Source organism: Ranitomeya imitator, chromosome 4 (genome assembly GCF_032444005.1).
Source record: "Ranitomeya imitator isolate aRanImi1 chromosome 4, aRanImi1.pri, whole genome shotgun sequence".
NCBI lineage: Eukaryota > Metazoa > Chordata > Amphibia > Anura > Dendrobatidae > Ranitomeya > Ranitomeya imitator.
The window spans coordinates 193,064,907-193,087,485 of record NC_091285.1 but is presented as its reverse complement, the minus strand read 5'-3'; the positions used below and the strand labels follow the sequence as shown (position 1 = coordinate 193,087,485).

Sequence of the window (22,579 nt, the reverse complement as noted above, 5' to 3'; positions counted from 1 at the left end):
TAAGATGCTCCATAGTATATGCCTCATATGCTGCTCCATTATGGTTGGTGGCCCCCATAAGATGCTCCATAGTATATGCCTCATATGCTGCTCCATTATGGTTGATGGCCCCCATAAGATGCTCCATAGTATATGCCTCATATGCTGCTCCATTATGGTTGATGGCCCCCATAAGATGCTCCATAGTATATGCCTCATATGCTGATCCATTATGGTTGATGGCCCCCATAAGATGCTCCATAGTATATGCCTCATATGCTGCTCCATTATGGTTGGTGGCCCCCATAAGATGCTCCATAGTATATGTCTCATATGCTGCTCCATTATGGTTGATGGCCCCCATAAGATGCTCCATAGTATATGCCTCATATGCTGCTGCATTATGGTTGATGGCCCCCATAAGATGCTCCATAGTATATGCCTTATATGTTGCTGCATTATGGTTGATGGCCCCCATAAGATGCAGCATCAATAGTAAAACATGGAAAGTTAAAATAATAAAAAAATAAAAAATATGGTTATTCTCACCTTCCGGCGGCCCCCGATCTCCTCAGTGGCGCCACCGGTACGTTCCGTTCCCAGGGATGCTTTGCGCGAAGGACGTTTATGATGTCACAGTTGCGTGACCGCGACATCATTTCAGGTGATTCACGCAATGCATCCCTGGGAACGGAAGCCGCCGCGTGCACCGCTGAGAGCCGGGAGCCATCAGAAGGTAAGTATATCCCTATTTTTTATTTATTTATTTATTTATTTTTTACAGAAATATGGTTCCCAAGGGCCTGGAGGAGAGTCTCCTCTCCTCCAGACTCGGGTACCATCCGCACATGAAGTGCTCACTTTATGCATGGTGGGCAAAGCCACATGCGTAGTGAGCGTTTCAATGCAATCCTATTGCGGCAGAAATAATGAACATGCTGCGGATTTTACCGCTATGCGATTCCGCAGCGGGAAAATCCACAGCATGGGCACAGCAATTGCGGAATCCCATAGGATTGCATGGGAATGCGGTTTTTTAATCGTTTTTTAAGCGTTTCCGCTGTAGCAGAAACGCGGTGGAAGCGCATACAAAATGCAACGTGGGCACACAGCCTAAATCTCCCAGATAGTGTGTAGTAATATGTTACAGACACTTATTATATCAATCACAGGCGTCTTTTCTAACATTTCCTTGGTTTACTCATGGGTAGAGTATTATACACTAGTTTTGCTTTACCCATCTCTTCAGTAAACTCAAAAAAATACAACCTCAAATAGATTTTATTGGGTATTTATTACACAGACAACACACTAAAATTCACAGAACATTTACACATCACAAGACCCTCAGATTTCTTATAACTGGGAATTTCAGTTTACAAGAGTCCAGTTCATTAACAACCACTAGAGGGCCTCATTGAACCACCATTGATGTTCCTTTTTCCTTTGATGACTTATCCTGACACTGCACTGCCATCTAATGGTAGAAAATAATGACTGCAGATTTTGTGCCTTTATTGGTGGAAAAACTGGATTGCTTTCTTTCCCACTATACTTGTCCGCTCACTGTGTTTAGTCTTGTCGTTCATCCTGTTCATGTGAATGAAGATAAGCTGCAATGCTTGGTGCTGGCCATAGACGAGAGTGGTTCTGTTACCAGAAAAATGGAAAATAAGAAATTACTTATAACTGAGTGAATGTATTTTCCATCCCATGAATCACACTTTGTAAATGCTTTATGATGTTTGGGTGAAATAAGTTGCAGATAAAATAATATTGGTTCATTAATTCCACACACTTTTACGACATACGGTATATGGCCTTGTGTACTTTACTGTCAAATTTACACAGCCGGCGAATACATTTCCTAAATTCTAGAGTGCTATCAAAATCAGTCGGAAGCTTAAAGGGGCGTACAAAGTATACTCTGTTAAGGATTATTTATTCATACAGCCAGATCAGAATATCGGATCAAACTCGAGCGTGCAGCGATTTCATCCACAGGAGTCCTCTGTCCAAGGAAAAAGAAATTGGACATTTGTACGGCCCCATAGATTTTGGTTCAAGCGCTTTCCCATGCGCCTGCCCAAATCTCATCTGCGCCTGCCCAAAACATTTGGCATTGTTTCTCCTTTGTTCCTGTGCCTCTCCATTTCTGAGATATTACCTCCTCGTCCCTGAATATAAAAGTTGTCTTTTTCGGCAACTGGACATATTCTTGAAGAAGAGTCCGATAAAGAACATCTGAGAACCACATACACCTCACTGAAAAGAACAGCTTTATATACAAGGAAGAAGGAACGGAGAGGTGTGGGGTTATAGGAAACTCTGAGCTAATGATTCCATCTGTATAAGTTCCCATGGATGGCCGTCTGTCCTGCTCTGCCTTATTCACATTGACGTCATATGACACATGGTCAGGATTTAATACTAGGACCGCCTTTACTGGGTACACCTTGTCTCGGCGGGATGGCTTTTATGCTTTCATGATCAAAATAGTTTTAATAGTGTTATTCACATGTATTATTACCATTTACTTCTTTAAAAAAATAATTATTGGCAACTTTTCGAAGTGTTTTACAAGAATGTTCTGGTGTAAACACTAATATATCGGGGCCTAAGTGCCTAATGGCTGTTTAGTGCAGGATAGCGTTTCCTGCCCTATTTCACAGATTCTTGTGTTGTGATGATGGAATGGGGTGGTATAAAATTAGGGTATGTCTGCATACAGCTTTTTTTGCTTCTTCTTGGTATGTTGTTTTGACACTTTTTTGTGATTTCAGGCTATTTTATGTCTCGGATCACTCAATAGTCAAATGTGGAGCATTGTATTCATCCATAAAAACCTCTAGAATTCACATGTTACTTCTTTTTCTTTATGGACAACTGTTGCAAACAATAATACAACGAGAATTACAACGAGAATTTGAAGTGGTACAGTGCCTTGCGAAAGTATTCCCCTGGAACTTTTCAACCTTTTCCCACATATCATGCTTCAAACATAAAGATACCAAATGTAAATTTTTGGTGAAGAATCAACAACAAGTGGAACACAATTGTGAAGTTGAACGAAATTTATTGGTTATTTTACATTTTTGTGGAAAAACAAAAATTGAAAAGTGGGGTCTGAATACTTTCCATACCCACTGTAATATGATGTCCCCACATACAATACAGACCAAAAGTTTGGACACACCTTCTCATTTAAAAATGTTTCTGTATTTTCATGACTATGAAAATTGTACATTCACACTGAAGGCATCAAAACTATGAATTAACACATGTGGAATTATATACTTAACAAAAAAGTCTGAAACAACTGAAATGATGTCTTATATTCTAGGTTCTTCAAAGCAGCCACCTTTTGCTTTGATGACTGCTTTGCACACTCTTGGCATTCTCTTGATGAGCTTCAAGAGGTAGCCACCAGGAATGGTTTTCACTTCACAGGTGTGCCCTGTTAGGTTTAATAAGTGGGATTTCTTGCCTTATAAATGGGGTTGGGACCATCAGTTGTGTTGTGCAGAAGTCTGGTGGATACACAGCTGATAGTCCTACTGAATAGACTGTAAGAATTTGTATTATGGCAATAAAAAAGCAGCTAAGTAAAGAAAAACAAGTGGCCATCATTACTTTAAGAAATGAAGGTCAGTCAGTCAGAAAAATTGGGAAAACTTTGAAAGTGTCCCCAAGTGCAGTGGCAAAAACCATCAAGCGCTAAAAAGAAACTCGCTCACATAAGGACCGCCCCAGGGAGGGAAGACCAAGAGTCACCTCTGCTTCTGAGGATAAGTTTATCCGAGTCACCAGCCTCAGAAATCGCAGGTTAACAGCAGCTCAGATTAGAGACCAGGTCAATGCCACATAGAGTTCTAGCATCAGTCACATCTCTACAACAACTGTTAAGAGGAGACTTTGTGCAGCAGGCCTTCATGGTAAAATAGCTGCTAGGAAACCACTGCTAAGGACAGGCAACAAGCAGAAGAGACTTGTTTAGGCTGAAGAACACAAGGAATGGACATTAGACCAGTGGAAATCTGTGCTTTGGTCTGATGAGTCCAAATTTGAGATCTTTGGTTCCAACCACTGTGTCTTTGTGCGACGCAGAAAAGGTGAACGGATGGACTCTACATGCCTGGTTCCCACTATGAAGCATGGAGGAGGAGTTGTGCTGGTTGCTGGTGTGGGGGTGCTTTGCTGGTGACTCTGTTGGGGATTTATTAAAAATTGAAGGCAAACTGAACCAGCATGGCTACCACAGCATCTTGCAGCGGCATGCTATTCCATCCGGTTTGCGTTTAGTTGAACCATCATTTATTTTTCAACAGGACAATGACCCCAAACACACCTCCAGGCTGTGTAAGGGCTATTTGACCAAGAAAGAGAGTAATGGGGTGCTGCACCAGATGTTCTGGCATCCACAGTCACCAGACCTGAACCCAATCGAGATGATTTGGGGTGAGCTGGACCGCAGAGTGAAGGCAAAAGAGCCAACAAGTGCTAAGCATCTCCGGGAACTCCTTCAAGATTGTTGGAAGACCATTCCCGGTGACTTCCTCTTGAAGCTCATCAAGAGAATGCCAAGATGTGCAAAGCAGTCATCAAAGCAAAAGGTGGCTACTTTGAAGAACCTAGAATATAAGACATAATTTCAGTTGTTTCACACTTTTTTGTTAAGTATATAATTCCACATGTGTTAATTCATAGTTTTGATGCCTTCAGTGTGAATGTACAATTTTCATAGTCATGAAAATACAGAAAAATCTTTAAATGAGAAGGTGTGTCTAAACTTTTGGTCTGTACTGTATATTCTCTTGGCAGGGACCAGTCTCAAAAACGTCAGCATGCGATGATATTTATACTTTCTGATCCTTGCTGCAGCACCACTGCTAACCTGGCTCTCCTAACTAAGGTCCTTGTTGAAGCTATCCTTCATCGAACGCCAACGGGTTCTGACTTTGTTCACTGTGAAAAAAAAACATTTTGGTCAGAATCACACAACTGTGTGTGATGCGAGAAATTCGGAGGAGTTTATCGCATCACACACAGTTGTGTGGTCCCGGCCAGTGGCGTAGGAAGGGGCGTGCGGGGGGGGCGGGCCGCCCCGGGCGGCACAATGCGGGGGGCGGGCATCTAGCCCTGCTGGCACAAGCATCTTTTCAGTCAGTGCAGGGTCAGGCAGTGCAGGCACATCGGGGTTAAGAAGGCAGCCAGCGTGACATTGTTTGTGGGCGGAGAGTTCTCCTGCTCTGCTCTCCCGCCCGCCCCTCGCTGGCTGCTGAACTTATCAGGACAGATGCAGATTCCGGAGGAGCTCCTTGGCAAGCCTTGCCGCCCTGAGGTATTCTGACAGTCTGGGTGACCTGGGGCGGCCACAGCTGATATACTGTATATTATATACTTCAGCAGACGCCCAGATCCCCAGCACCTGTCCTGTATATGTATATACTGTATCTGTACAGCCTGTATGACAGTATATATAATATATATACAGGACAGGTGCTGGGGGCCTGGGCGGCTGCTGAAATATATACACTGCACAGTACCATCACTCCCTTGTATATATACACTGCACAGTACCACTGCCCTGTATATATACACTGCACAGTACCACTCCCCCGTATATATACACTGCACAGCACCACTGCCCTGTATATATACACTGCACAGTACCACTGCCCTGTATATATACACTGCACAGTACCTCTCCCCTGTATATATACACTGCACAGTACCACTGCCCTGTATATATACACTGCACAGTACCACTGCCCTCTATATATACACTGCACAGTACCAGTGCCCTGTATATATACACTGCACAGTACCACTGCCCTGTATATATACACTGCACAGTACCATCACTCCCCTGTATATATACACTGCACAGTACCACTCCTCCTGTATATATACACTGCACAGTACTACTCCTCCTGTATATATACACTGCACAGTACCACTGCCCTGTATATATACACTGCACAGTACCATCACTCCCCTGTATATATACACTGCACAGTACCACTCCTCCTGTATATATACACTGCACAGTACCACTCCTCCTGTATATATACACTGCACAGTACCACTCCTCCTGTCCTGTATATATACACTGTAGAATTTACAATAGCTGTCACTCATGTTAGAAGTGAAATCTGGCATTGTACTATACCTAGATTTCTCTGCCGTATCTGGGCATCATTAATCGTGGTATGTGTTAAAGGGGGGGGGGGGGGGGCACTGAGACTCTTTTGCCCGGGGCCCTCAAAAACCTGGAGCCAGCCCTGGGGGTGGGTCACCGGGCCGCGGCCGGCGCTGCAGCTGTTTAACGCTATTGACGTGCGCCCGCACGTCAATAGTTAACAGCCGCCAGCCAATCTGAGGCTGGCAGCTGACGTCAGTCCCAGTGTGCATGTCGCCGGCGTCTGACATCATTGTCAGTCGCTGGCGAGTGCACGTTTCAGCTGCGTGGAGAGAGCAGGAGCGCGGTCAGGTAAGCAGAACTTGTTTTTTTTTTTGCAGTCCCGATCATGTGATGGTAACATTCACCGGCGAAACAATTAAAGTTCTACATCTGAGGTCTTATTCCTGCTGGGGGGGGAGGGGGGGTGATTTTGCAGAAACAAGCTGAGAAATTGTTGCTGGAGTTCCCCACAAAGCCCCATTGGTACCACGTACCAAAAATTCACAAGTCTAAAACTTTGCCTCCAGGACGTCCAATCGTGTCGGGGATAGGGTCCCTAACAGAGCCCCTTTCCCGCTACATTGATTGGATGCTCAGCCCTATGCTCAGCCGTATACCATCTTATCTGAAAGATAGTAGTGCATTTTTGAACAATATACGCAGTTTTATTTGGCAACCTGGTTTTGCACTCACATCCATAGATGTAGAAAGCCTTTACACGAAAATACTGCAACGGCATGGTGTGCAGGTAATAAGAGAGATTCTTAATGGCACTGACAGAAGTCAGACATTTATCGATTTTGTTTGTGATGGTATGTCTTATATTCTCCCGCACAATGCCTTCACTGTTGTGAGTTCTGTTTTTGGGCTCCCTCTGGTGGTTACTGATGGTACTGGGTGATTTGTGTTCTGCTGTCTCTGGTGTCCACCTGTTCTATTAGGATTTGGGAGTTTCCTATTTAACCGGGCTTTCTTGTCATTTCCCCGCCGGCTATCAAGGTTATCAGAGTGTTTTGTTACCTCAGCTTATGGCTTCAGTAATCTTCAGGACAAGCTAAGTTTTGATTTTCTTGTTCCACATTTTGCTTTATTTTTGTCTTGTCCAGCTTGCATATAATTGTCTCTTTGCTGCTGGTTGCTTTAGTGGGCTGTAATTGCTCCTCATGTTCCATGAGTTGGAACATGAGTTCAAGTAATTACAGGATGGGTTTTTGAAGGGTTTTTTGCTGACCGCGCAGTTTACTTTTGTATCCTCTGCTATCTAGTTTTAGCGGGCCTCATTTTGCTGAATCTGTTTTCATACTGTGTATGTGCCTTCCTCTCATTTCACCGTCATTATATGTGGGGGGCTGCTATTTCTGTGGGGTATTTCTCTGGAGGCAAGAGAGGTCTGTGTTTCTTCTAATAGGGGAAGTTAGATCTTCGGCTGGTGCGAGACGTCTAGGATCAACGTAGGCACGTTCCCCGGCTATTGTTATTTGTGTGTTCAGGTTTAGGGTCGCGGTCAGCTCAGGTTCCATCACCCTAGAGCTCGTTGGTGCTTGTCCTTTTGTGATTCCCTGCCATTGGAATCATGACACTTCACATTTAGGGATACATGGTATATGCAAAAGACCGGGACCGCGATGGGGACTCCGGCAGCATGTACTTTTGCAAATCTGTTTTTTGGCTATTTTGAGGAGAAATTTGGATACACTACACAAAACCCCTATTTGAAGCACATTAAGACATATCTTCGGTACGTCGACGACGTGTCAGAGCAATGATATGAACATTTCGTTCACGTCGAATTATGAGGGAACGAGTATGGAATTTCCTGATGTATTGGTTGAGATAGAGGAAGGATCTATCTGCATTTCCATGTACCGTAAACCCACGGCCACCAACTCCATGATGCACTACAATAGTTACCATCCGGGATACACTGTTATGAACTGGTGGTTTAGGAGCAACATGGGACGAGCTCTGAAGGAAGTGGTACCTGTACTGACCGCAGTCCCTAAGCTCAACACAACACTAGAAATAGCCATGGGATGCTCCTGACACTCCCATGGCACCTCGTCACAGCCTGAGAACTAACTACCCCTAAAGATAGAAACAGGAAAACTATCTTGCCTCAGAGAAAATCCCGAAAGGATAGATAGCCCCCCACAAGTAATGACTGTGAGTGGAGAGGGAAAAGACATACACAGAATGAAACCAGGATGTAGCACAGGAGGCCAGTCTAGCTAGATAGATAGGACAGGATGGAATACTGTGCGGTCAGTATAAAACACTACAAAAAAAATCCACACAGAGTTTACAAAAATCTCCACACCTGACTAAAGGTGTGGAGGGTAAATCTGCTTCCCAGAGCTTCCAGCTTAACTGAATTAATTCATACTGACAAGCTGGACAAAAACTAGAAAGCACAGAACGGATAAGTCCACAACCTGTGGACAGAAAAGAGCAAGCAAGGACTTAACTTTGCTGAACTGGTCAGGATAACAGGGAAATCCAAAGAGATGTGAATCCAACCAGGAACCATTGACAAGTGACACAAGCTGAAGGAAAGAGCCAGGCTAAATAGCCGAGCAGAAAAGACAATCAGTGGAAGCAGCTGCAGACTGCTAAATCCAAGGAGAAGCCATACCACTTAAAACCACCGGAGGGAGCCCAAGAGCAGAACTCACAAAAGTGCCACTTACAACCACCGGAGGGAGCCCAAGAGCGGAATTCACAACAGTACACAAAACAATCATTGCCATATAGCCAGTTTTAAAGATTGAAGCGGACAAATAACACACAAGAAGGATATCAACAGCAGGCTGAGGACCTATTCAATAGATTTAGACAAAGAGGATATCCCAGTACTATGTTGAACGCAGCACTGGAAAAAGTGGAAGAAAAAGTAAAAGAGGGTAATAATGATGTGGTTGGTCAGAAAGAAGATAAAAGATTGGCATTTTGTTTTCAATATGGTCCTATGGACCAACATATACGCTCCTCCATAAGAAAAAACTGGCACATCCTAGAAAGGGACAAAGATCTTACTGAGATTGTGGCTAGAGGGCCCCTCATCTCATGCAGACGTAGCTCGAGACTTAGAGACATTTTAGTACATAATCGTTTGGATAATCCAAGTAAAAATTGGCTGAATAGGGATATTCCTAAGGGCAATCACAAGTGTGGACATTGCCCCTATTGTAGGATGCATATCACGGATCCTCATGGGGGCAATAAAACACACAGTAAAGCAATTTATATCGTGCAAAACAAATTTTGTGGCATATGTAATTTTATGCACATGCGGGTCTTTCTATATAGGAAAGACAATACGCCCCTTATACGTACGCTTCAGAGAACACTACAAATCTGTAATGACAGGTAAAGGCGTCCCACCATTGATTAATCACATTAAGGAAAAGCACATGGGAGAGAGAGTAGTGCTGCCACGTAGAGGTGGAAATTTGCATAGACTGTTGTTACAGCGAGAAGCTAAATGGATCATGCGCACAGGCACAATGGGACCGATGGGGTTAAATGATAGAGTGAACATGGTACAGGTAATGTTGCAATGTTTTTAATTGTTGAATGTTTTGTTGCACTTTGCCATGTGGTCGATATGAGGGGAGGAGCATATCCTGGATTAAGGTGTTTTACTCACCGCCATATCCTCTGACGCATAGACCCGTTGAAGCGCTGAGTCGTGCGAAACGGCCGTCGTCTTACACCAGCTCGCACATCCCAGCAACCTGTTCCTCTGGCCATGACATTTTAAGGTTTGAATAAAGGATGAAGTTTTAAGGATCGGTGAGTGCTATCTGCATTTTTCTTTTTTGCTGCATATACTCTGTTTTGGCATGAGCACCCGGAGTCCATAGAGGCAATCTCTATCCGGAAAGCACTCCATTCAGCATATGGTTGTCTGGCCCCACAGCAGTGCTGTCAAACTTCTTTTTCTTTTTTTAAGAGAAATTAGAAGGTCATTATCGAGGAGGTCTTCATCCCGTTCTGGAACCTAGAAAAGAAATAAAGACATTAATGTTGCAAAGATAAGAAAAAGAAAGAAAACAAGAGATACAGAAAACAGGAAAGAATAAGTTAAGTAAAAAAAAAATAGTAGTCAAGACAAAAAAGGGAAGATAGAAGCAAAGTTAAGAAAGGCAGGCGTGTACTACGGAGGACATAGAATGAATTTCAATCCAATATTGCGGCCAGCATGCAGTCAGCGGGTAAGGAAAGGGTGAATCAAACACCTGAAAACCCCGCCCATATGACCGAAAACTGGTCCCGCCAAATTCAGGTGACAGGTTCTCTTTAAAACTTTTTGGACCCTATACGCTGTAGTGATAAGACCAAAATATATGTTTTTGGAACTGATGTCTTCAAAACTGTATGGTGTTGCAAAGGTTAGGAGTACAAAGAAAAATGCTTGATGCCTACAGTGAAACATGGTGGTTGCAGTGTACTTATGCAGGGCTGCATGACTGCTTCTGGCATTTCATTGATATTATGAATTCAAGGATGTATTTCTCTATTTTGAAAAAGAAGATGTTACCAACACTCCATGCACTTAGTAGAAGTGCAATTTTCCAACATGAAAATAATCCATACACACATCTAAGGCCACTGTTGCATTTCTGAAGAAGAAGGTGAAAGTGATTCAGTGGCCAAGTATGTGTCCTGATTAGAATTAACCCAATCGAGTACCTATGAGTAATTCTGAAGAGACAAGTTGAGCATCACTCCGGCATCCAGGCTCTAAAAAAGTCATTATTGAAGAATGGAATAAGATAACTTCTTTATTCCATGCCTAGAAGACTTTGTGCTGACCTTAAAAATCATGCAGGTCATACAAAATACTAGATGTAAACAGAAGCAAAATGAGCATATACCCTGCTGAAAGTAAATAAATAATAGTGCATATAAATACCATATGGTACTTAGTAAACAATGTTTTTGATTAAAAGTGTATAATCCATCCCACCAGCGTCAAGGTGTCGTCAACTTGGGATCATCCTAGCCTCTAGAATTAAAACCTTACTATGTGTCAAAGTGACGTTAATGTGAATAAGGGCCGAGCAGGATCGGGTCCTGAAAATGGATATCCAGCAAAAGGTAAGCTATATAAACGTAATGTCCGGATCAAAGAAAGGGAGGCCACTAGAGGTTAGGACCATCCCCATTTTGATACACCTTGACGCTAGTGGGATGACTTTTACAAAAACGGTGTTTATTAAGTACCCTATTTTATCTATATGCATTATTGCTTTAACATATTTATTTATAGCAGGGTATATAGTCATTTTGATTCTGACTCAGGTTTTGTTTGTTTAATGGCCAGTGTGAACATGCTCCTATTTTGCATGCATACCAATTTTTACGCCAGTTCATTTTTTTCAATTAAAATACTAGATGTAGTAGGTTTTTTTTTAATGCGCTATATATCAGCATTAAAAAATGTATGCACAATCTGGCCTTAAAAAAATATTTTTTTAAAAAGGAAACCAGTGCAAATAAGACTTATTCAACTACAACCATAACCAATGCCCAAAATGATATCCATACTAATTTGGTGCTACAGTCTACATTTAATCCAATTAATGAGTACTCTAGTGCTTTTCGGTCTTTTGAGACCTTAGTGACCACAGACATTAAAAAAATCTGTAGAAATAATTCAAAATATATCCCACATAATCTTAGCAATAGTGAGAAGAAATCTATTATTGACCTCCAAGAAAACCATAACATTGTCATACGCCCAGCGGATAAGGGAGGTGGTATTGTGGTGTTAGATTGTGCCATGTACCATAATGAGTCATTAAGACTCCTAAATGACACTGTAACATACAAAAAGATGAACAAAAGTCGGCACTTCAGTGCCGTGTTGCACGAAACGGCCGTCGTCCGACTTTTGTCCACCCCCTTCCTTGCTTTTTGCATTAAGTCCTAATAAAGTGGTGACCATTTTACCTGGGTAAGTGCGCTCCAATTCTTTCTTGTTTTTCATCTTTAAGGAGGGTTCACTACAAACAGGATTACAGAAACTTTGGTGTCGCTTCATTGACTACATCCTGTTTATTTGGGAAGGAACTACAACAGAACTTAATCTATTCATTTCGAATCTAAATAACAACCAATTTGGTTTAGAATTCACACCTACCATCAGCAATACTAAGGTAAACTTTTTAGACTTAACAATATATGTGGAAAACAACACACTAAAAACTAAGTGTTTCCACAAAGAGGCTCAAACAGCTTTATACATATTACATGCTGTCACCTCCCAATTTGGCTTACAAATATCCCTAATGGGCAATATACTCACATCAGGATAGACTGCACATATCACTAAACAATTTGAAGTGAAGGGATATAATGTACAAACCCTAGATATGGCTAGACAGTTAGTAGACCATATACCAAGAAAAAGCTTGATACATAAAGTGGAAACGAGAAACAACCCGCCAGATATCTAGCAACAAATAAAAAATCTACCTATAGTGACACAATTTCATTCAGGGTACAAAAAATGTATAAATATAGTTAAGAAACACTGGCCCATCCTGCAAGGTGACAAAAACATTGGGGACCTACTGCCCAATAATCCCAGATTTGTCTACACAAAGGCACAAAATTTGGGCCTCCTCCTAGCGTCGACAACGAAACCGTTTTTTTCAAGGACAGGAGTACTTGCAACAACAGTAGACCCCCAAAAATTGGGATTCAGGTCATGTGGAAAATGTTCATGCTGTAAACGCACATCCCTCAAGAAATCGGTTCAAACCACATTCATGGATTCAAGTGGCACTAGAAAGTTTCACATTAAGAACAGTATATCCTGTGAAACAGCAGGGGTAATTTATATACTTAAGTGTCCTTGTAATAAAATCTATGTGGGCCGAACCAAGAGGCCCCTAAGGGTTAGAATAAAAGAACATTTAGACAATATCCAGAAGGGTTTTAAAGGACACCCCTTATCCCGCCATTTTTTGGAAAAGCATAGTCAATCATGCGCAGATGTCCTTTTTTGCGGAATCCAAATAGTCCAGCAAAATCCTAGGGGTGGTGATTTCTTAAGATTAATGTCCAGGGTAGAATCCAAATGGATCTTCATGTTGGATAGCCTGGCCCCCAAAGGACTTAATCAGGAAATAGAGTTGTATGCTTTTTAACTTCCAAATCTAGCAACAGTGTTTGCTTTTTAAAAATCCACACATATTCAGTCATGTATCCATGAGAGTCCTTAGGGTTAGGGATCAAGATGGGATCCTATACTATTGTTTAAATTTTATTGGGACAATTCATTGTAATTTTAATTTTTATCTCAATTACAATTATATGATCTTACTCTTATATTTATCTCAACACTAGACCAGGTATATTTAACCTGACTTTTTAGGCATATATTTATTTTAGTCTATTATAATAAAAATCTAGTTTTAATCTATCCAATTTATATCTCCTTAAGTATCCCCTTTACTTCCTTCTTTATTCATGCCTCATTAAGTCCATGGGGAATAATACATATCTACTATATATGCAATCGTGGCACCAGTTGCTTTATCATTGACCACATATCCTGCTATTTACCACATGGATGCCTTTTTTCAACAATCCCCATACAGCTTTATACGCTCCAACTGAGGTCTTATATTTATGCCCAATGTATATGTTACTCTGCATTCAAACTAGTATACCATCTATAGGCCCCACTGTACAGGTTTCCTAGGCAGGCTTCCATTGAAGGGGGCGGGTGGACAAACGCTATATAAGGATAGGGCTTCATTGGGAACTCCAGCCCTGACAAAGAAGGATCGTATCCTTCGAAAGGCGTTGGATTGGATATCCCTATACGCGCCCGCCCATTAGCTGTGTGACGTCACATAACCCGCCATGCCCCTTCCACACTCCGCCACTGCTTCGGCGTTGCTTCCGGCCAGGGCACGCTGGAAGTTGGCAGTTCCTGCCTACTCCCAGTGCCCAGCAAGGAGGGCCTCTCTGGGGGAAGCAAGCTATCGCACTACCCCCTAGCTTCACGGTCCTGTGTTGCGGAGCCTGTTACACTGATCTATTTGAAGAGGACTAACACATCTTGACATCTCAAGCCACCTCTATCTCGACAACCAGTAAGTGCACTATTACATGGTTAAAATGATTTTTTGCACTGAACGTTATGATCGGGTCAGGGGAACCCTGTTAGAAGCACTAAGAAAGTTATATTATAAACCTTACTTTCATGTGATCGGATAAAAAATGTTAGATATGCACACACATACAAGCAAATATAAATTTATATACCCCCATATAAATAAATATATGGTAAAGTAATACACTGCTCAAAAAATAAAGGGAACACTTAAACAACAGAATATAACACCAAGTAAATCAAACTTCTGTGAAATCAAGCTGTCCACTTTATGAAGCAACACTGTTTGACAATCAATTTCACATGCTGTTGTGCAAATGGAATAGACAACAGATGGAAATTATTGGCAATTATCAATACACCCTCAATAAAGGAGTGGTTCTGCAGGTGGGGACTACAGACCACATCTCAGTACCAATGCTTTCTGGCTGATGGTTTGGTCACTTTTGAATGTTGGTTGTGCTGTCACACTCGTGGTAGCATGAGACGGACTCTACAACCCACACAAGTGGCTCAGGTAGTGCAGCTCATCCAGGATGATACTATTCCGCAGGTGACTTGGATGAAAGCTTGAGCAGTGCAATAAATAGTTTGTGGCTGTACTATTACGGAAAAGAGTAGTGTTGATCCGATTCTCCCGAATCATAATTTTCAAGTCGAGGAAGTCAACCGAGCTAGTGGAGTAACATGATGTTAGCCGAATATTGCAGTTATTCTCGTTTAGCTCCCCAACAAAGTTCTCCAATGATTCTGATGTACCTGTCCACGGTGCGGGTTTTTTTGAGTTACAGCCATATTTATTGCATGAAGTACGTATGCGATTGTATTTTTGAAATAATATGGTTGTTTCGTATATCACCCAAATACTGTGAGCATCAGTCTATGTATGATATAACTACCGTTGCTACAAGTGTTTACACTTATATTAAAGTCGTTGTAGTGTATATAAACAAATAGCAACCTTTCTTGAGGCTTACTCTTTGTAATAATAACGGCCTCTTGAAACTATTCTGATACTTACCATTATATGGTGTTCTCCTGACTTGAAATCTATGACTGTACCGTTTACAGTTGCAATAGCTGTACTTTTGCTTCTGCACATGCGTGTAACCTATTGGGAACTGTAGGGCTGTCACGATGGCAACCCGTTTTTTTAATAGTTTGACTTTACTTTATCCCCTGTAGTGATCGCTCCTTTGACCCATATGTGCACTGATTGCACCTTGGTTAAACAGTTTTTGCATCCAGATTCTTAACTAGTACCCTCTTTATACCTGTGGGAAGGCTGTAATGTAAGAGCGTCTATCGCACATGAGCTGCACACCATTCACTGATTTCCTGGTATTAAGTGTTGGCGCCTGCGCAATAATCTTGGTTATACGCCGGTCTGCGGTGTATGGATACGTAAAAAGCGCTGATCGCGCATGCGCTATACACTATTCCGGACAAGAAGTTCTGGCACCTGCGCAATAATCTCTGCAACACGCTGGTCTAACATGTTTGGACTCTTGCGTCGCCATTGCAGCACACACCTGGTAAGCTAATTAATAAGACTTTGTATCTATTTAAACTTGAGTAACACACCACTATTGAACCACTGACCTTCAGGAAGACGCCTTGAGCGTCGATACGCGTGGGTCTGGATACTGACACAGCCTATGGAAATCACTATGCCTGCTAGGTTAACACCAGAAGGTGTACTCCTTGGTTAGGTTGGGTAAGAAGGATAAAGTTTTTTTTCCCCTGGGTGAATACCATGTGGAAATATTCACTCTTGGTTTTTCATGAGATTTGTGCATAACCTGGGTACCATTTGTTAGATAAAAATATGAGGTTTTGGAAGGATATATCTTTTCTTTATTCAATGATATTGGTATTCTTTTTCTATAACAGCATGCATATAATTGGTTATTGAGATGTAAATATATGGAGATGTATTGTACCATAACTTGGCTGTGGAGTATTCTTCTGGGTATTTACCCTATATTTAAGTGGACCCTCTACCTCTACCCATTTTGTTGGGCTTTTTAAAGTGTTTTTAATGTGTTCTTTGTGTGATGTGCTTACTAAATATTGTCATATTTTGTACCTTAAAAATTGCTGTGGTGATCCCATTTCTTTGATGCACACACTTTTTCTTTTTGGTTATATTTCAATAATGTGTGCATAAGGAGATCCCCTTTCTTGGATTCTAAGTGGATGGTGCCCGCACAAACGGTGTTTATGTTGTGGCAAGAAGGTTTGTTGTGTCTGTCAGCGTAGTGTCCAGAGGCTGGAGGTGCTACAAGGAGACAGGCAAGTACACCAGGAGATGTGAAGGGGGCCGTAGGAGGGCAACAACCCAGCAGCATGACCGCTACCTGAGCCTTTGTGCAAGGAGGCACAGGAGGAGCACTGCCAGAGGCCTGAAAAATGAACTCCAGCAGACCATAATTGTGCATGTGTCTACACAAACGGTTAGAAACCGGCCCCATGAGGATGGTCTGACTGCCGGACGTCCACAGATGGGGTTGTGCTCACAGCCTAACACTGTGCAGGACAGGAATGGCAAATTCGCCACTGGCGCCCTGTGCTCTTTACAGATGAAAGCAGGTTCACGCTGAGCACATGTGACAGATGGGACAGAGTCTGGAGACGCCGTGGAGAGCGATCTGCTGCCTGCAACATCCTTCAGCATGACCGGTTTGGCAGTTGGTCAGTAATGGTGTGGGGTGGCATTTCTTTGGAGGGCCGCACAGCCCTCCATGTGCTCACTAGTGGTAGCCTGACTGCCATTAGGTTCTGAGATGAGATCTTCAGACCCCTTGTGAGACCATATACTGGTGCGATTGGCCCTGGGTTCCTCCTAATGGAGGACAATGCCAGACCTTGTGTGGCTGGAGTGTGTCTGCAGTTCCAGCAAAATGAAGGCATTGAAGCTATGGACTAGCCCGCCCGTTCCCCAGACCTGAATCTGATTGAACACATCTGGGACATGATATCTCGCTCCATCCACCAACGTCACGTTCCACCACAGACTGTCCAGGAGTTGGCAAATGCTTTAGTCCAGGTCTGGAAGGAGATCCCTCAGGAGACAATCCGCTGCCTCATCAGGAGCATGCCCAGGCATTGTATGGAGGTCATACAGGCACGTGGAGGCCACACACACACACAAACTACTAAGCATCATTTCCTTGTTTTGCGGCATTTCCACTCAAGTTGGATCAGCCTGTAATTTGATTTTCCACTTTGATTTTGAGTATCTTTCCAAATCCAGGCCTCCATTGGTTAATAAATTTGATTTCCATTAATGCTTTTTGTGTGATTTTGTTGTCAGCACATTCAACTATGTACGGAACAAAGTATTCAATGAGAATATTTCATTCATTCAGATCAAGGATGTCATATTTGAGTGTTCCCTTTATTTTTTTTGAGCAGTGCATATAATATACCGTAGGTTACATTTCTGTAGAAAAAACAATTGAAAGTGAATCCATAATAAATAAATGCATGAACCCAACAATCATAAAAGAAATATTGAATATATACTTCCAACACTACATCTGATCCTCATGAAGGACAGAAAGAAAAAACAACAACAAATGAATGAGATTGCTCAGTAGTAGGGCTAACACATTCTATCAATTCATTTGATTCATTATTATCACTCGTCCTATCAGTTAAGGAGGGAAGACTCCCCTTTGAGCTCCTGAAAGATGACAATGAAATCATGTCTACTACAGATAGAAGAAAATGATCTGGTCTGTGGATGTAGAAGCTGAGCTGTTTCCAGTAGAGGTGGGTGGAGATGGTAATTATTCTTCCTCATTATCTACAGTTAATGATTGATGTATGTATGATGAGGTGAAGTGAGCAAAGGATACAAAGGTCTTGATATTATTTCTTGTCCTGGCACCAGAAGAGAATCAGCTGTCTCAGAGTTACAGGTTTGAGAATTTTCTTTGTAAATTTGGCTTATTAAGACCTGGGATCACAAACGCAGGTTTGGTGCCTTTTTCAGCTAAACAAATTGTTTACGAAACAGAAGTATTATGCTGAATTTATTGGTCCTTATGAACTGTGCTCTCCAGACCAGCTTCTAGTCTTCTGATCCGAGCTCAATAGCCTTATATATGCCTATGACACTATGGAGATCTGATCAGGAGACCCTGGGCTGGTCTGAGAAGTCTTGGTCCATACACCGACTGCTAAACTTTGACTTTTGAACCTAACCTATTGTTTCATTTATGCTTTTTCCTCCATTGGAAACCACTTTTGGTTTTAACTTAAATTGTGCCAAAAACTTCCACAAAAACGTGATGTGTGATTTCAGCGTTAAAGAGGTTCCTACCTGTAGCCTTTATCCCATATACATAGTATAAGGTGAGGTCTAAGAGCTAGATAATGAGGTCTTAAATATTTTTGGTGGGAACACATCTTGTTAGATATGGAAATGTTCCTTTCTGGAATGCTGTTTATTTCATATTTTCTAACAAAAGTTGTGATCTTCTTTGGTATTTACCTGCTTAGATCACAGTTATTTGCATTGTTTTTCATGGTGTCTGTAACTTTCATGCAAATTCAGCATATTCAATTTTCTATTTAACCCATTTCCAAAAAACACTCCACCTGCTAATGAAATATTGTACTTTTATACGTATTAATTTTAACTAAACCTATATGAGTATCAACAGTTAAATTATGGTTCGGTTTAAACACACACACAGTTTTTCAGTGTTTTTAAGCCCTTGTAGAAAATAAAATGCCAGGAATTTCAAGTGTTTTTTAGACAATTTCTTACCTTTCTTTTGTTGTTACACTTGTAATGTTTTTTTTTTTTAAATCCTAAAGAGAAGTTTATGGGAATACAATGCCACCCAATCAAAGAGCATGGAGCCCTATATATGCCACATACAAAAATCCTATATATATATAAACGCTTTAATAATTTTCAATGTGTTTTAACACTGGTTAAAATGCAGCGAGAAATGCTGCAAAATGCAGTGTATTACGCCAACCTACATCTGTAGCAGGAAATTGCAGATACAGTTAGGTCTCATTGCAAATTCAGTGATTTTTCACGTATGCCACTATGCGTATGTTTTTTCTCAGTGTTATGGTCAGGGAAAGTTTTTACTATCAATGATTTTCATGTATGGCTAAATAAATAAATTATAAAGCTTCTTCTGTATAATACTATGTTAATCACATGCAGCGCACAGATTGTACACTGAGTACATGAAAGTCCATGATTTTCATGGACCCACAGGCTTGTGATTCCAATGAAAAACATAGATGTAAATAGAACCATAAACTTTAATGGGTACATGTTCTATTCTAGAAAATCATGGTGATTCAAGGATGTTTCAATGAGGCCTTAACATTATAGTTCAGATTACTCATGTGATAGAATGACGCTGTATGCAGTACGATATACAGCAGTAATTATGAGTCATGGTTGACAGCATATTTTCTTTTATATTCGGCACTTATATGTACACATCAGATCAGTGGGATGCAACCTCCAGTGACCTCTGTATATGCGTATTATTTGTACACCTATGCCTCTTCTGCATGCAATCCTCAAACCGCAAAATAAGGTAAAATATAAAAGAGCCATTACGTGTGTATTCTATCCAATAGAGCCATATGAAGTGTTACTAATTGATGTGTTTTGAACTGCAATGGTTCTTACTCATGCTCCAATTTAACAAAAATCTAAGAGAAATGTAAATCCCCTTTGTTAAAAAGATCCCTATCTCATGATCAATTAAATTATCAACTAGTGTAGCACCAATGCCGGCATCCCTGTGTGATCCACTTCCCTCCTGCTGGTGGGGACACCATTCCCTGCTGTGTCTTCCGGCTTCTCTAGGGCTGCACACTTTGGAAATGCACCAGTCAATAGCTGAGAGGCATCAGGTATATAAGGCACCCACCCCAGTAGGGAGGTGCCTGAGCAACACCTGCAGATTCCCTACTTGGTGCGTGTGCAACACGTATGTTGCCAGGTCCCTCCCTTTGAGTTCCATATTGTCTGAACCTGTTCCTAAAAACATGTGTTGTCTGAACCAGATCCTGTTTCTAAAACCTGTGTTGTCTGAACCAGAACCTGTCTCTGAAACTCCTGTTATGTGAACCAGAACGAATTAGCTTTTCAAGACATCATTACTACTCTAGACAACTTGATTTACCTAGCAATCCAAATTGATGTCAGGTCCCAGGAACAGAACAGAGAGGTCTTCTGAAACAGTCATCTTCTTTGAATCCATGCAGGTCGATTGTGTTAGTCAGCCTGAGCAGCAGTCAGAGTACCATTGTGCTATTGCTGCGGTAGCACGGAACATTTCATTCATTTTTGTCCAGAGAGGTTTGAAAAACTCCAAAACACAAGGTCTGTAGGAGAAGCTATCCTAGGCAAGAGTAATATCTCTCCACCTTTGACTCTGACTGTACATGTATCGTGTGAAGGCTTCTGGTTCATTGATACGGTCTATCTCGACCCTGGTTCGGCAGAAAATTTCTTGCACTAAGCAATGGTAGATGGGTATCGGGTTCCTGTCCATCGCCTCCAGAGTCCTTTGATGGTATTGTCAGTAGAGGGAAAGTCTCTATCCAAAGCAGTTCAAGGGGTTACTGAGCAAGTAGAAATATTGCATACAGAACAGATAAACTTTATGTGTGGTCTGGTCTATTTCATCCATTTCTTTTGGGTCTTCCATGGCTGCAAACTCATGAGCCAGTTCAGGGCTGGAGATCTAGTGAGGTGCTTCCTTGGTGAGATATGTACTGTGAGAGGTGTCTGGTCCCTGTAGGTCCAGTTCGGCTGCCAGTGACAACATCTTCTCTGCCAAGTCTGCCATCCACCAAGGGGTCATGAACTGATGTCTTCGATAGCAGGGAAGCACAGATGTTATCTTTACATGGTCCAAGCAATTGCTCCAAAGACCTTTTCCCAGGATCATCATGCCTCGAAGATGTATCTTCACGGACACTGGTTTGAAGATGAACCCAGAAAGGGTATCTTCAATTCTCAAGTGGCCAGCTGATGAGAATGTCAAGGCAGAAGTGATTTACAGGTCTTTCCTATCCACTGACCAGGAGGAAGAACCCCAACTTGTCTTTAATTTTTCCAAGATGGTGGCTGGTCTTACCAGGCAGGGAGAGACTTTGCAATTCAAGGATCCTGGTATTAAGCCCACTTTGGTCTGCTCTGAGGACATCTTGGTGGTGAGAATAATGCTAGTCATAAGGAAGTTGAGAGATAAAAACTTTCTTATGGCGCCAAAGAGAGATCGTATGAGTCCAAGGAGAATAGTCATGCCCCACTTCTTCTGCGGAGATTGCTTGAGAATTTGAAGAAGAGTGGTGTAAGGGGGGTACGGTAACACCAATGCCAGCTGCATTGCATGGGACACCAAGATACTCATCATACCGGGCCTGTGCAGCAGTATCCCCATTTCCTGCTGTTGCTTCCTGCTTCTCTGGGCCTGTGCACTTAAAGCAGCAACAAGCATACTTTGGAAATACCCTAGTCAATAGCTGGTAGGCATCAGGTATACAACACACACTCCCCAGTAGAGAGGTACCTGAGCAACCCCTGTAGATTCTTTACTTAGAGTGTTTGCAACTAGTATGTTGCCAGTTCCCTGTTCTTGAGTCCCATATTGTCTGAACCAGAACCTGTTCCTGAAACCCAAGTTGTCTGAACCAATACTTGTTTTTGAAACCAGTACCTGTTCCCGAATTCCATGTTGTCTGCACCAGAACCTATTCCTGAAACCCGTGTTGTCTGAAGCAGGACCAGTGCACATCCTGTCTGGTGATCCAAGGTTAAAATACAATTAGATTTCCTATTCAAAAGAGCCCAACTCCATTCCCCACCTGTCAGTAATGGGTTAACTGTTTTGAATCCAAAATATTCAAATCTGTAAGATCACCCTGGCATAAATGCAATATTAGAGGGGTACTGCATTGTGATTATGCGACTCTCTAATGTGTTCACTAATCCTTTGCCGCAATTAAGTGATTCCGCATAATGTTCACTGTATGCATACACCACGTTCACGCTATTACAATTAAAAAAATTGAGTAATATGTTTTCTACCATCAATTCTGGTTTTGACATTCTTAACTTGTGGGACATATTTATACTTATTTATATTGTAAAACTCTGTTTCTGAGAGCTACTGTATGTCTTTTAATTGCATTTTTTCATTACCAGACTAGCAAATAATATCTTTGCTAAATTTGGTGGTTTTGCAGTGGAAATATTGAACTATTTTACAAAGTGAAACATCTCCCCG

At 41.8% G+C, this 22,579-nt stretch overlaps 1 protein-coding gene and 1 long non-coding RNA gene across 3 annotated transcripts in view; one reads left to right on the top strand and one right to left on the bottom strand.

The window, feature by feature from the left end:
* Window positions 1–1,242: 1,242 nt before the first annotated feature.
* On the bottom strand, window positions 1,243–15,963 carry LOC138675726 (uncharacterized). 2 transcript variants are annotated; one of them, XR_011320710.1, is made up of 4 exons: window positions 15,897–15,963; window positions 12,119–12,171; window positions 9,810–10,163; window positions 1,243–1,629 (listed from the first exon to the last, which is right to left on the bottom strand). It is a non-coding gene; the product is annotated as an uncharacterized lncRNA (long non-coding RNA). The 2 variants fall into 2 exon arrangements; XR_011320711.1 differs by lacking the exon at window positions 12,119–12,171.
* Window positions 15,964–18,152: 2,189 nt separating this feature from the next.
* Window positions 18,153–22,579, top strand: part of CDHR2 (cadherin related family member 2) — a 220,419-nt gene continuing 215,992 nt past the window's right edge. The window contains exon 1 of the mRNA XM_069764192.1: window positions 18,153–18,220. The gene's annotated coding sequence lies outside the window, so the exon portion shown is untranslated. The remainder of the gene's footprint in view (window positions 18,221–22,579) is intronic.